This window comes from Leucoraja erinacea, chromosome 15 (genome assembly GCF_028641065.1).
Source record: "Leucoraja erinacea ecotype New England chromosome 15, Leri_hhj_1, whole genome shotgun sequence".
Classification (NCBI taxonomy): Eukaryota; Metazoa; Chordata; class Chondrichthyes; order Rajiformes; family Rajidae; genus Leucoraja; species Leucoraja erinaceus.
Window position 1 is genome coordinate 38,536,405 of NC_073391.1, and position 15,336 is coordinate 38,551,740.

The following is a 15,336-nucleotide window of genomic DNA, read 5'->3' on the forward strand; positions in this document are numbered from 1 at the left end:
CAGCAAAATGCCTGGCAAAGACAAATCCAAATGATTTAAAGGCCAGTCTGACTGCGAATCGGATAGACACAAGGCCCACTGTTCATGAAGGAGATCCTACATTAAGTTACAAAGACAAAGCATAAATTACATTGAAAGGGGAATCAAATTTGATACAAAGTCCACCCATTGTAGCTCTGAGAAACGTTTGTGCAGCTCACTGATCATTACCACACAACCTTTCCGTGAAGCTTAAAAATCCCTTCTCATCAGAAAGGCTACTTTTTTTAAACAATTCTCTTTATGGTGCTTTCGTATGTAGAACCCTGTAGATGTATAGTTCATTGTTTGGTTAATTACCAAGGATTAGCATTTCCTGCCAGTGACAATATTTTTGACCGATTTTTCCAAGGTTTCAGTTGTTCGTTCGGCACTGTGGCGGGTTGACTAGTGTGGTGGTCCCCTGACCTTGAGATGGGAGCTCATGCATTGAGGTTCTCTGGGCCTGAGCCCACAATCTAGGTGGTTATTGGATCATCTGCAATATAAAGAATGCACCTTCTGAATCCTAAATCCTTGCCATGCCCTCAATACACCAAGTCCTGATTATCTCAAACCCCTTTGCTTGCTGAGCTTCATTAACTCTCAGATAAGAGTTTAAAGCATAGAGTCATAGATGCAGTGTGGAAACAGGCCCTTCGGTCCAACTTGCCCACACCGGCCAACATGTCCCAGCTACACTAGTCCCACCTGCCCTTGTTTGGTCCATATGCCTCCAAGCCTGTCCTATCCATGTACCTTCCCAACTGCTTCTTAAATGTTGGGATAGCCCCTGCCTCAACTACCTCCTGTGGCAACTTGTTCCATACACCCACCACCCTTTATGCGAAAACATATAATCTTTTTTTCAACTTTCTTCATGGTTTCACCCCTCCCCACTTCTCTTTGATGACTTCCCTTCCAACACGTCTCTGAGACAACGACAACTGCTACTGGCCTCTTGAATATCTTCAAATTAATCACTGCGGCATAGGCAGTGACGTCTTTAGCAGTTGAAGTCCGAACCTATCTCCGTTTTCTCTGCATACTCTTGGCACCCGATCCCTTTAAAAAAAATCTTTGAAATCTACCTCTTTGACTCTACTTGTCTTGTTATCCAACAAGTTATCCGTGAGCTGCTTTGTATAGATGGGATGTGTTTGTTGTTCTTCTTCTTCTTGCGTATGGCGTGCACAGCCTAAAGTTGTAAGACAACTTGTTCTGTTTGATCTTCTGTTTGTGCACGCCAGGTTGATTGCATTTCCTCGAAACAGGGCGGACCACGTGAAGGTTGCAATCTCCAACCCCATGTGTTTGTTGTGTTTTTATGACTGGTGGCAGATCAATTTCCCTCCTGGGATAAATAAAGTTCTATCGTATCGTATAGTAACGCGGATTATTTCATGTAGTAACTTTCCCATGAAGTGTCTTCGAACATGTGTGCTGCATTAAATCTGTCAGACAATAGCCGATGAAGGGTCTTCAATCCTAAATACCAACTATATTTCTCTTTCCCCTGGTGCTGCCTGACCTGTCAAGTGCTTCCAGCATTTCCTGTTTCTGATATAATGGTGACTTTGTTATTGATGAATGAAACACTAAAGCGAAGCCAAGCCTTACCCTTTGGGTACGCAGAAAATGGGCAACATTTCTCCCAAAACGTTTCCCTCACTCAACATCATAAAAAGATGATCGTCAGTTAGTTATTGTCTTTTTGCTGGATCATATTATTGCAAATTTGCCATTAAATGTATTGAGTACAAAAACAATCTACTTGTAGCAAACTCTTAGCCTTGGGGGTAGGGGGGAAGAATTAGGGGGGGTTGTATGGAACGAACTGTCGGAGGAGATAGTTGCAGCACGTACTATCGAAACGTTTAAGAAATATATAAACAGGTACATGGAGATGACAGATTTTGAGGGACATGGGCAAAATGCAGGCAGGTGGGCCTACTGTAGATGGGACATGTTGGTTGTTGTGGGCAAGTTGGGCCGAAGGGCCAGTTTCCACGCTGTATGACTCTAAGACTCTAAGTTTGATTGGAAATGTTGAAATTGCTTGGGTGAGTGTAGGTACTAGGTAGGTATTGGAAGATTTCTTTGTGTAAAGGACATTGGTGAACATATGGGTGTGTAGGATAATCCAATAGTTTATCATTATTTATTTCATTTTAATTCGAAAGCTCCAATGTTAGTTGATTAGTTGATTCAAATCCAAATTCCCTGATCAAGAGTCAATTTTTAAAATTTAACGGCATGTTCATATTGCAGTACAAATTAAACTGAACTGAACAGATTTAGCATTGTTGCAAAGTTAATACTGATCCTTAATTTATGGCTAGATTGAATCCCCGCCATTATGGTGCAGTTGTTGGATTGGGTCCTTACTTCAGGTGCAGGGTGACATTATTGCAGCATTGTTCTGAAACAAACAATTCCCACCCACACGACTAGCACAGAATAAATACACTCCCATGTGTCAGGAACCCAAGTTCAGTTTAGACACAAAATGCTGGAGTAACTCAGTGGGCCAGGCAGCATCTCTGGAGAAAATGGATAGGTGATGTTTTCAGACCGATCGTTGTGGGTGGGAGGCGGGAAAAAAAGCCAGGAGAAATCAGTGCCGGTAACAGACGACGTCAGGCAAGGAGGTTCCCAGATAGGCAGAATGTTGGCTAGAGATGGTGTGAGCCCAAGAGGGGTATTTCATTGCAAACTGTGGAACTGGGACTAAGGAGGAAGGGAGGTTCAGTTCTGTTTGCATGAAATGATCATGTGTGGCTCGTTTTTCATCTTTCTTAGAATATAGTTTAGTTTAGGATACAGCGTGGCTACAGGCCCACCGGCCCACCAAGTCTGCGCCGACCAGCGATCACCTGTACACTAGTTCTATCCTGCACTTTAGGGTCAATTTACAGAAGCCTATTAACCTATGATCCCGTCTGCCTTTGGAATGTGGGATGAAACCGGAGAATCCGGAAAGAACCTACATGGTGAAAGGGAGAATGTACAAATACCGCGCAGACAGTAGAATTTTCTTCCCCATTTGTTCCGATCAGTCTGTCCCATGTGCTTGCGTATTTTTTCTTGTAAAGCTTCTTATTGGAATTTTCTGTTGTTTGACGACCTAATTTATTTTGAAAAATTTTGGAAATAGTAGAAAAATTACACTTTTATTCCATGCAGTTGCTTTTTTTGATTCAGTTGCATGTACTAAACAAATTTTTTATTATATATGAGCAAGGTTTGAGATACCTTCCACAACTAGTAAATCAGTTGATATATTCTGTTTTAAGTTGATTTTTTGAGGTGCAAGCATTACTGATGAGTAGAGCCAGGATGTTTGGTCACTAAAAAACTCTGAAATAGGCAAGGAAAAAGGCATAATAAAATTACAAAAAAGGCACACAAAGGCACTTATTAACAAAAAAAGACATGTATTTCCACCACCAAAATATGGTTATAAATGATAATATAAAGGTCACCTCCATTAAATGACCAAAGTTGCCTGGTTCCACATAATTGCACATCAATGAATGCTTTGCACAGATCACTCGAAAACTCAGATTTGCGACTGGAGCCAGCAGCAAATGTAGTGAGGAGAAAAGCTTGGGTATTTCGCTTGGGTAGTCTACACCCCAGCAGTATCAACATTGACTTCTCTAATTTTCGATAGCCCTTGTCTTCTCCCTCCTCCCCCTCACCCTTCCCAGCTCTCCTTCTAGTCCTACTGTCTCCGTCTCTTCCTTTCTTCCCCCCCCCCCCCCCCCCCTCACATCAGTCTGAAGGAGAGTCTCGACCCGAAGCGATCTCGATCCTTCTCTCCATAGATGCTGCCTCGCCCACTGAGTTTCTCCAGCATTTTTTGTCTACCTTTGATTTTTCCAGCATCTGCAGTTCTTTCTTAGATAGATCTTGGAGAAGGCTGAACCAGCGGGCAGCGGCACAAACGAATGAATGACCGACAGTGGTGGTGGAAAATTTCTTGTAAGTTATACTATGTTAACACGTTAATAATAACTTATTAATATTAACATGTTAACATAGAAAATGTCATTGTAATCACAGTACAATTAGAGAAAATAGCACAACCTTTTTATCAAAATGGCAAAAAAAGGCTGATGTAAGCACTCAACGTGAAATAGGCATTATCTTGGTGAAATCATCAAAAAAGGCATGAAAACCTATGACATTTATGGTAAAACCCTGGCTCTACTGATGAGACTAAGACTCACTGCTCAAATTGCCACTAGTACGTGGGGAGTCGATGAGAAAGTGGGATAACAGAACTAGTGTGAATTGGTGAACAGTGGTCAGGATGAACTCAGTTGACCGAAGGGCCTGTTTCCATGCTATACCTCTAAACAAAACTAAATATTTTATTGGCATGAGGCCCTCTGTGAATTGGCAGAGGATGATGGGTGCAAGATATGCTCTAAACTGCTCTCGTATGAGATTCACTTGAATCTCTGATTACAAAGGTTTTATTTTTGTATTTAAGACAAACTACCTCTCATGTAAAATGCACATCTTGCATATGCTCATAGACCAGTCATAGAACTTAAAAACAAGTCCTTCAGCCCAACCCGTCCATCAGATGTCCCATCTAAATCTCTTTGCCTGGAATTAGCCCATAATTCTCTGAACCTTTTCTATTGCTTTACCTGTTCTTTTGAATGTTGTTATTTTACTTGCCTCGACTATTCCTCTGGCAGCTCGTTCCATACACGCACGGTCTCTAAAGCCAATTGGGATTGGGATGAGTGGGGAAGTAAATAAAGAACCCACTTCAAAGATAATTAGGAACCGGTGAGCGTTAAAACTTTGGGGTTGATCAGTGAATGGATCAAATTTTTTCATAAACTAAAGAGTCCTTGCGTAGAACTAATCCAACACAGAAACATTCTGAACTAAATCTGTTAGTTCCTCTTGAGTTTAGCATTTTTTTAAAACATTGCTCTGAACTTTTGACTGTTGACAGCCCAGCCTGTGAGCTCATTGTTTAATGAGCTGCATCATGAGCTTGGGCCTGTTAGAATCTGCTCCAACAGGCCACTGTGGTTTGCAGGCCTCGCGGAGTTCAAGCCAATGAGAAGCCCGCTAAGTGAGCTCACTGGAGCTAAGTACAAGTTGGTAGCTTTAGTAAACAATAGCAGGCTCCATCTGAATGCTGGCAAGCCTCAAACCCATTGGAAGTTGAGAGAATTATAGCCCGGTAATAAGTTTGCTATAATTTAATATTGTAAGCTCTTTGGTATCGGCTGTTCGAATTTGATGAGAAATGAAGGCACAAGATTTTATAGTCCTTTTTCGTCACATATCAGGAATCTCGGTGGTCCGTGAATACATTTTGCATTTCAACTCTGTGCAAGGATCAAGTTTTCTTCTTGATTTATATCCGACATTTTATTTTATCTGATTGCATTCATCATTCTCTTGAAATGAGAAAGGTGTGGGGTGACCTCCATGGAGTTATGCAGTGGAGAAGCAGGCCCTTCAATGTAACAAGTCTACCTTGACCAAGGTGCCTTCCTAAGTTGCTTTTGGTCCAAACGTTTCCTATCCATGTACATAAAAGACACATTTATTTTTAAACGTTGCGGTTGTACCTGCCTTTTTACACCTTCTCTAGAGCTTGTTCCATAAACCCACCACCCTCAAAGTGAGAACTTGCCCCACGGATCCCCTTAAAAGTGTTTCTTTCTCATCTTGTATCTATGTACTCTAGGTTTTAGGCTCCCCTATCCTGGGAGAACAATTGTGTGCCTTTCATTTTCTCTCACAATCCTCAGTAAGATCACCTCTCGGCTTCCTTTGCTTATCCTTATGTCCTACGCTCTACATCTTATCCTTCCCATAGCATGGCTACCAGAACTGCATACAATACACCAAGTGCAGACTCACAATGTCTTGTACAGCTCTAACATGATGTCTCTCTACTTAATGCCCCAACCAATGAAGGCAAATGGCATGCTTGCTTCATCAGCACAGTCTACCTATGTCGCCACTTGCAGGGAACTATATACTTGTACCACGATGTGTCTCTGGTCAACAGCGCTCCCCAGGGCCCAGCCATTCACTGTATATGACCAGCTCTCTGTCAGGGCCTTAGTAATTTCTCCCCTTGCCTCCCACAAGGTTTTAGGATTCACCAGTTCATGTCCTAGCGATTTATTTATTCACCTTTAAGTCCTTCAAGACCACTGATACTTTTTAAAACTCCCCTCCCCTCCCCTCCCCTCCCCTCCCCTCCCCCCCCCTCCCCTCCCGCCCCCCCCCCCCCCTCCCCCCCCTCCTCCCCTCCTCCCATCCCCCCCCCCCCACACTTTCATTTCTTTGATCATTTGTACAAGCAATTTGTACAGAAGGTAGTTGAGGCCAGTTCATTGGCTATATTTAAGAGGGAGTTAGATGTGGCCCTCGTGGCTAAAGGGATCAGGGGTTATGGAGAGAAGGCAGGTACAGGATACTGAGTTGGATGATCAGCCATGATCATCTTGAATGGCGGTGCAGGGTCAAAGGGCCGAATGGCCTACTCCTGCACCTAATTTCTATGTTTCTAAGTTTCTATGTTTCTTTGCAGAGTCTTGATTTGAAATGCCGATCACCCCTTTGTTTCCACAGATGCTCTTTGACCTGTTGATTTACTCCAGCAGTTTGAATTTTTGGTTTGTTAGCTTGTTGCTTTTCAATGTAAATGGAAAAGTAGCTGTTTGTCCAGGAGGTGGCAATATTCCCTTGCAAAATTTAGACTCGAGATGCTGGATGGGGGCTAATTTTTTTGCTTCACATTTATTGTGTATTTATTGAGTATTACATGCTGTCATGGTTTTAGATGTTCCTTATCTATGTTTTCTGGGTGGCAGCTACCTAGACATAGATTATATTTTTATTAACTCTTCACTTGAAAGGCTGGATGTTGAACATGTTGTCGGGATGCATCTATCGGGATCAAAGAATTTCTCACGGGAGGCCAGGGCATATTCCTCTCCCTAATGCCCTGTCCCACTTAGGCGATTTTTTAGGCGACTACACGTGACTAGGCTGTCGCCACATGGTCGCCGGGGTGTCGCCTGTATGGTCGAGAGTAGTCTTCTCAGTCGCCCAAAGAATCGTAGCGGTTTTCTGGTCGCCGCTGGATTTTGAAATGTTCAAAGCTTTTCGGCGACAGTGGCTTGTTGTAGGTTGTCGCCAGGATGTCGTAGGTTGTCGCCGGTGCTGACTTCGGTGAATTCCATTGGCGACTACCAACGTCAACCTACGTCAACCAGCGACAGGTACCGGCTACTGAATTGTCTTCCGTTGTCGCCGACAGGGTCGTACCTTGTCGTAGTTTGTCATGGGTTGATATCGATTGTCGTAGGTGGACGTCCTAATAGGTCGCCGGTTGTCAGTAGTTTGCCATAGCTTGATGTCGACTAGGTGGTAGGTTGTTGTAGACATTGTCATCAGGGGGTCCAGTCGCCATTTTTTCAGCGACCTGCTTCGACTAGGACAATCGCCGGCAGTACCCGAAAAAATCGCCTAAGTGGGACAGGCCCATTACAGCGCCAGAGACCCGGGTTCGACCCTGCATATGGGTGCTGTGTACAGAGTTTGTACGTTCGCCTAGTGACCTGCTTGATTTTCTCCGAGATCTTTGATTTCCTCCCACAGGTTTGTAGGTGAATTAGCTTGGTAGAAATGTAAAGTATGCGCCTAGTGTGTGTAGGATAATGTTAATGTGTGCTGGACTCGGTGGGCTGAAGGGCCTGTTTCCACACTGTATAACTAAACTATACTTCTTACTCGAGTCTCTGCGACCTGGGTTCCAGATTTTTTCCAACTATCCCAGTATTTTTCTGGAATGTTTGTATCAGAAATATCCTTCCACAAAAACATTGACTCCCATTTCCCTCTTGTTTCAAATGTAAAATCCTCATCCCTGTGAATATAGCCTCATTCCCACACATCTCCATACCTTCAACTCGTCAATCCTTTTATTTTCTGTTTATGTTTTCATCTGTGTCCAACCATTTGCTCAGCAAACCCCTTCTCTTGCATCAACTTAATACCTGCCACGCTCTGCCTTGCCCCTCCTCTCTTCCAGCTTTCTTATCCCACCCCCACAATCAGTCTGAGGAAGGGCGCCAACACGAAACGTCACCCAGGATAGTCACAAATGCTGGAGTAATTCATTGGGTCCGACATCATCTCTGGAGAAAAGACATAGGTGACGTTTCGGGTTGAGACCCTTCTTCAAACTGAGAGTCAGGGGAAAGGGAAACAAGAGATATCGAACAAATGAACATCATTTATTCATATACCGTATATGCTGTCCGACCCGTTGAGTTACTCCAGCATTTTGTGTCAGTCTTCAGTTTAAACCAGTAGCTGCAGTTCCTCCCTGCATGAAACGTCGCCTATCCATGTTGTCTGGAGATGCTGCCTGACTTGCTGAGTTACTCCAGCAAATTGGTTTATTTTCCTATATCTTCCTCCATCCTTTGAGAAGGCTAGCTTATCAATCATTTATTATCTTTGCGGCAATGTTGCAAGCTGTGCCATGGGTCATTTAGGAGCATTTCCTCACCTTCTCTGATTCCACTTCTCTTCAGAATTTCCCAAAGCCCCTGTACTTGGACCAAACTTTTAGTCACCTCTGCATTTATCTCTATTTGCTAATGCTTTATTTTCTGCTGCTCAATACACCCGCAGATGATATTAGATTGAATGCAGAACATGGAGACACAAGACACAGTCTGTTGAAGGGTCCTGACCCGAAACGTCGTCTGTATATTCCCTCCACAGATGCTGACCGACCCATTGTGTTCCTTCAGCACTTTGTGTTTTGAATCCAAAATATCCCTTGAACTGTTTTTTTAAAATCTTAAATAGCTCCCTTTACAATCACCGTGATATAATTATTTAAAGTCATTTGACTGCAACTTGTTCATGACGTAAACTAGTTGGTGTCTTTGTGTTGTTCTGTGGTTATCACTAAGTACAGACTGACCTACTGTGGCATCTGGCAAATTATTGTATTTTGCAGTATCTTTTGCTGCTGGATTATCAAATTTAAATGCTAGTTTTCCCTCCCTGTGTGACTTCATTTTGATGATTCGTGGGTTTAAATGGATAATTGTGAATTTTTGAGACTGCAATAAACAAAAAGCCTGGAATTATATTTTGCTTTACTCTGCATTGAATTGATAGAAAATGTAACATTGTCAGCCAATCTGCTTTATTCTAGTTACATCTCCTCTATCAGTGAGTCATTCTAAGACTTTTTTTTTGTTTTTTGTTCTGTACCTTTTCATATCTCTAGTTTCCCTCTCCCCTGACTCTCAGTCTGAAGAAGGGCCTCGACCCGAAACGTTACCTGTTCCTTTTCTCCAGAGATGCTCCCTGACCCGCTGAGTTATTTTGAGTCTTTCTAATCCCAGCAAGGAAGTTTAAATCTTCAGGTGCTGGACAAAGCTGCCCCAGGTAGTATTTTACCGGTTCTGCACTGGTTAAAATCAATGTCTGGGCTTAATGTTGTTCATGTTGATGCCGCCACCTGCATGATAACCTCAATGAATTTGAGAATCTTACAAAACTTGATGCATGCAGAAATTTAAGGGCCTGTCCCACGAGCATGCGACTCCATGCGGCAAGCGCAACCTAACGTGGTTGCTTGAGCCGTACGGCCTCGCGGGGCCCGTACCACTTCGATCCCACTGCCGGAGCCGTATGGAGTTGTGCGGAGCTGGTCCCGATCTCGCGCGGGGCTCCGAAAAACTGACCGTGTTCAAAAATTCCTCGCGGCAACGGCCTGCCGGCTCGCAGCCGCCTCGACGCCGTACGCACCGCCTCGACGGGCGTGCGCAGCGTCTTGGCGCCGTCCGCAGCGTCTTGATGCCGTACATCACGCACGAACTTCCTGCGGACTTCGCTCGAACTTCATGTCACTCACTCGACCTCCGCGAGGCCCCCGCTTCCGGTTTGGTCGCGCTCGCCGTAGGATCTTATATTATTGGCTAGCTCAACTTCATTTGCATCTCTTCTCTCCTTTTAGTTACCTTCTGTTGGTTTTTAAAAGCTTCCCAACCTCTCGCTTCCCACTAATCTTTGCAATATTATATGCCTTTTCTTTTAGTTTTATGTTGTCTTTGACTCCCTTTGACAGCCACGGTAGCCTCATTCTCCCCGTTTGTTTGAAGGACATTCTGATATAAACTCCAAATTGATCTTCTACAGGTCACATGCTCGTGCGACAGGCCCTTTAGAAAAACACTTGAGGTAATTTAACTGAATAAATTGTTAGCCTAGTCATCCAGATCTTCACCCGTGTCTTGGGTATGTGCTGCCTAAGGGATGCCATGCAACACCATTCCAAGGGTGCTTGGATAAGTCTGCCCAAACCTGCAACTTCCATCTATCTAGGCTCTGGGTAGTCGACATGTAAGAACATGACCATTTGCAAATTCTTCAGAAAATGTCATTGTACCTTTGTGGGCAGTGGGTCAATTTGCAGAAGCCAACTCACCTACACACCTGCACGTCTTTGGGATGTGGAAGGAAACCGGAGCACCCAGAGAAAACCCACGTGTTCATGGGGAGAACGTCCAAACTCTGTACGGACAGCACCCATGGTCAAGATCGAACCCGTGTCTCGGGCGCTATAAGGCAACAACTCCATCGCTACTCCACCCTCGTGGACAATAGTGTGGACAAGATAAATCTAGAAGATTATGTGAGACCACAAGGCAAGAGATACGTTTTTCAGACAAGTAGAAGATCAATTTGGAGTTTATATCAGAATGTCCTTCAAACAAATGGGGAGAATGAGGCTACCGTGGTTGACAAAGGAAGTCAAAGACAACATAAAACTAAAAGAAAAGGCATATAATATTGCAAAGATTAGTGGGAAGCGAGAGGATTGGGAAGCTTTTAAAAAACAACAAAAGGAGAGAAGAGATGCATATGAAGTTGAGCTAACCAATAATATAAGATCATAAGATCATGAGATATGAGCAGAATTAGGCCATTCAGCCCATCAGGTCTACTCCGCCATTCAATCACGGCTGATCTATCTCTCCCTCCTAACCCCATTCTCCTGCCTTCTCCCCATAACCTCTGACATCCGCATATGTTAGAGGACACCAACAGTTTCTTCAGATATATAAAGTGTAAAAGAGAGCAAAAGTGGACATTGGACCACTGAAAAATGACACCGGAGTAATTGGGAATAAAGAAATGGCAATTAACCTTTTTACATCAGTCTTCACAGCAGAAGACACTAGCAACATGGCAGCAACTCAAGAGAGTCAAGGAGCAGAAGTTTGTGCTTTTACTAATAGAAGGAGCTTAGGAAGCCTGGGGGTCTAATGGTAGTTAACTGGACCAGATGGGCTGCACCCCAGGGTTCTGAAAGAGGTAGCTTTAGACATTGTGAAGTCATTAGTCGTGATCTTTCAAGAATCACGAGAGTCAGGATTGGTGCCAAAGGACTGGAAAATTACAAATGTTACTCTGCTGTTCAAGGAGGGAGTGTGGCACGAGAGGGGGGAAACAAAAGGCCAGCGTTAGCCCAACTTAAGTGGTTGGTAAGATTTTAGAGTCCATTATTAAGGATGAGGTATCCAAGTACCTAGAAGCACGTGATAAAGCAGGCCGAAGTCAGCACGGTTTTGTGAAGGGGAGATCTTGCCTGACAAACTTTTGGAATACTTTGAGGAAGTATATAGCAGAGAGTCAGTGGATGCTGTTTACTTGGATTACCAGAAGGCCTTTGATAAAGTGCCACACGTGAGGCTGCGCAACATGATGAGAGCCAATAGTATTAGAGGGAAGGTAATATCATGGATAAAAGTTTGGCTGAATGGCAAAGAGTGGAAGTAAAAGTGTCTTTTTCTGGTTGAGTGCCGATAACCAGTGGTGTTCTGCAGGGGTTGGTGATGGATCTGCTACTCTTCACGTTGTATATCAATGGTTTGGATGATGGAATTGATGGATTAGTGGCAAAGTTTGCAGATGATGTGAAGATAGGTGGAGGGACAGGTAGAGGAAGCAGTGAATCTGCAGAAGGACTTGGACAGGTTGGGATAGTGGGCAAAGAAGTGGCACATTAAACACAGCATAGTAAGGTGTGCGGTCATGCACTTTGGTAGAAGGAATAAAGGCATTGACTAGTTTCTAAGTGGGGAGAGGATTCAGTAACCGGAGCTGCAAAGGTACTTGGGAGTGCTGGTGCAGGATTCCCATGGCCACAGACAGGTGTGGAGGCCAGGTCATTGGGTATTTGTAAAGCAGAGATTCGCTGGTTCTTGATTAGTAAGGATGTCAAAGGTTGCGGAGAGAAGGCAGTAGAATGGGGTTGAGAGGGGAAGATAGATCAGCTATGATAAAATGGCAGAGTAGACTAGATGGGCCGAGTTGCCTAATTCTGCCACTATGACTTATGAACCTATGAACAAAATTAACGCATGGAGTTAGAATAGAATGCCGTTTATTGTCATTTAAACATACAAGGTTCAAACGAAATTACGTTCCTGCAGTCATAACAGCAAAAAACCTAAATACAGAATTAACACAATTCCACACAAACATCCATCATGCCCTGCGCCTGGAGCCCCAGGTCGATTCCGGTTGGAGGCCGCCGACTCCACGATGTTAGGCCCCAACGACAACGGAGACTCGACAGGGAAAAGCTCGAGTCCCCCGTGCAGGGAAGAGATTAAAAAGTCCCCCCCCCCCACATAGACACAGCTAAAAATAAAATAAAACTAAAACCCAAACATACACCTGACAGGACGAAAAGACAGACAGACTACAGTCAGGTCGCTGCCACAGGGCGCCGCCCACCCACAAGAGATATGAGTAGACTAGTGGAGTTAGGACGGATGAGTAAGCTTTTCTCAATGGCATTATCTTAATGGTGACTTTATCCCAAACAAAATAAAAATTAAATGGACATTCTTTGGAAGCTAACACAGCGAAAGACTGCTACAATGTTAATGGTAGGACAGGATGAAATTGTGGTCTGAAATGTGACGAGTCTTCCTATTCCATCAGAGGTGTTCAATGGAAAATGAACTGTTAAACAAACTGGTATTAATTGATTTATGAATCTGACACGTCTCCATTAAAGGGAATGCCTTTTGTGATAAATGTTGATGGAAGGAATTTGTACTCAGACATCCCTGGTGACTTGCGCAAAATGATGTACATCTTAGCGTCTCAATGCTCATTGTACCTTGTCTCTGAAATGCAAAGCTTTATAATCGATGGGATTAAATTTAAAGGTAGCATGCAGCTCATCAATGCACCTAAAGACGTACATTTTGTGCCACCGACTGAGAATGATTTTCTAGGGAATACACTTTCCTAATCTAAAACGTCACCATTATTCATTTATGAGGTCCATTGGGCCTTGTGCTTTGCCAGCTCTTTCAGTTATTTATCTGATAACTCATATTTCATTGCTCCTTCCCTTTTCCACCGTAAATTTTCCTGGCTATAAAATGTTTGAGTGTTTTTTTATAAAGCATACAAAAATTCTAAACGCTCTTGCAACTTCAGTAAATGATTTCATATTAAATGGAACTAATTGGGAAGTAATATATTTTTTTACGCAAGGTTATCATCTTTACCATTTCCCTCCTTCTAATGTCGTGTTGTGCTGGCATGTATTAGTATTCCCAGGGATGACTGGTTTCCATGGAGAAACCATGCTACTGTGCTTTGTTGCTATGACAATAGTCCCTTGTGATGTGTCTCATGCAATATATCTGCTGCCTTTGCCTCCTGACACTGATCATAAATGTCAATGACTCAGGGATGTCCTAACAGGTCCTTCATACAAAGCATGCAAAGGACAATCTAGCCGGAAGTGGTTACAAACAAAGGATTAAAATAACCATTTTCCTTTTCTCTCTCCAGTCCAGCCTTTTGCTGAAGATTGTTTTCGATCTGTTCCACGTTTAAACAATTCTCAGTGCAAGAGTAAATATTAGAATTCTACCCTCTATTTTTTTTTGTGTGTGGATCTGTGATTTATTCAACTTTTCTGAGCTTGGACAGGATTATGATCCGGGGTAAATAGTCAGTTGACGATAAGTTCATAAGTGATAGGAGCAGAATAAGCCCTTTCGCCCCATCAAGCCTACCGCCATTCAATCATGACTTATCTATCTTTCCCTCCTAAACCCATTCTCCCGTCCTCTCTCCATAACTCCTGATACACGTACTAATCAAGGTATTACAGATATGGATAGTGTGTGAGTATGTAGATTGATTATTGTCTCGTGGGTGTGATTGATAGAAATAAGGTCAATCCATCTAGCAAATTACTTGGCAAGAACTGCATGCCCAATAAGGTAAAGAATGAATATGTTAAACTGTTCGATGCCGCACATTTCCCATTCAATCCTCCAGTTGCACATTATACTATCCACTGTGTTGTCGATAACCTATTGTAAAAGCAGTCTATGTACTGTCACTAATCCACTGTGTGATCTGGTTTATCTATTGTCCATAGCCCATGACGCAATCCTGCTTGTATATCGTCAATAACTACCATAATTTGGGTGGCACGGTGGCGGAGCACTAGGGCTACTGCCTCACAATGCCAGAGACCCGGGTTCAATTCTGACTACGGGTGCTTGTCTGTACGGAGTTTGTACGTTCTCCCCGTGACCTGCGTGGGTTTTCTCCGGGACCTTTGGTTTCCTCCCACACTCCAAAGACGTACAGGTTTGTAAAATAATTGGCTTGGTATAAATGTAAAAAATTGGCCCTTGTGTGTGTAGGGTAGTGTTAATGTGTGTGGGGATCGCTGGCCGGCGTGTCGAAAGACCTGTTTCCGCACTGTATCTCTAAACGAAATGAAACAAAGTTTTCTGTACTGTCAGTAATCCACCTGACAATCCTGACTGTATAATGTCAGGAATCTATTGTAATATCTAGTCTATGCGTACGATCTTGCCTGTGTAGAGTTGATATCAGAGGTGGAGGCAGGTTTTCTGGATGCTTTCAAGAGAGAGTTAGATAGGGCTCTTAAAAATAGCAGTCAGGGGATATGGGGAGAAGGCAGGAACGGGGTACTGATTGGGGATGATCAGCCATGATCACATTGAATGGCGGTGCTGGCTCGAAGGGCCGAATGGCCTACTCCTGCACCTATTGTCTATAACCAACTGTATAACTCGGTGCTCTTTTGACTCACTATATGGACATGTCTGTAGATTTGGACCCATAGTTCAATCCCATGCACAAACAATACCCAAGGTATGACCCATTCTGTGTGCCATTGATCATACATTATATAATCGTGTCATCCAAATATGTGACTTG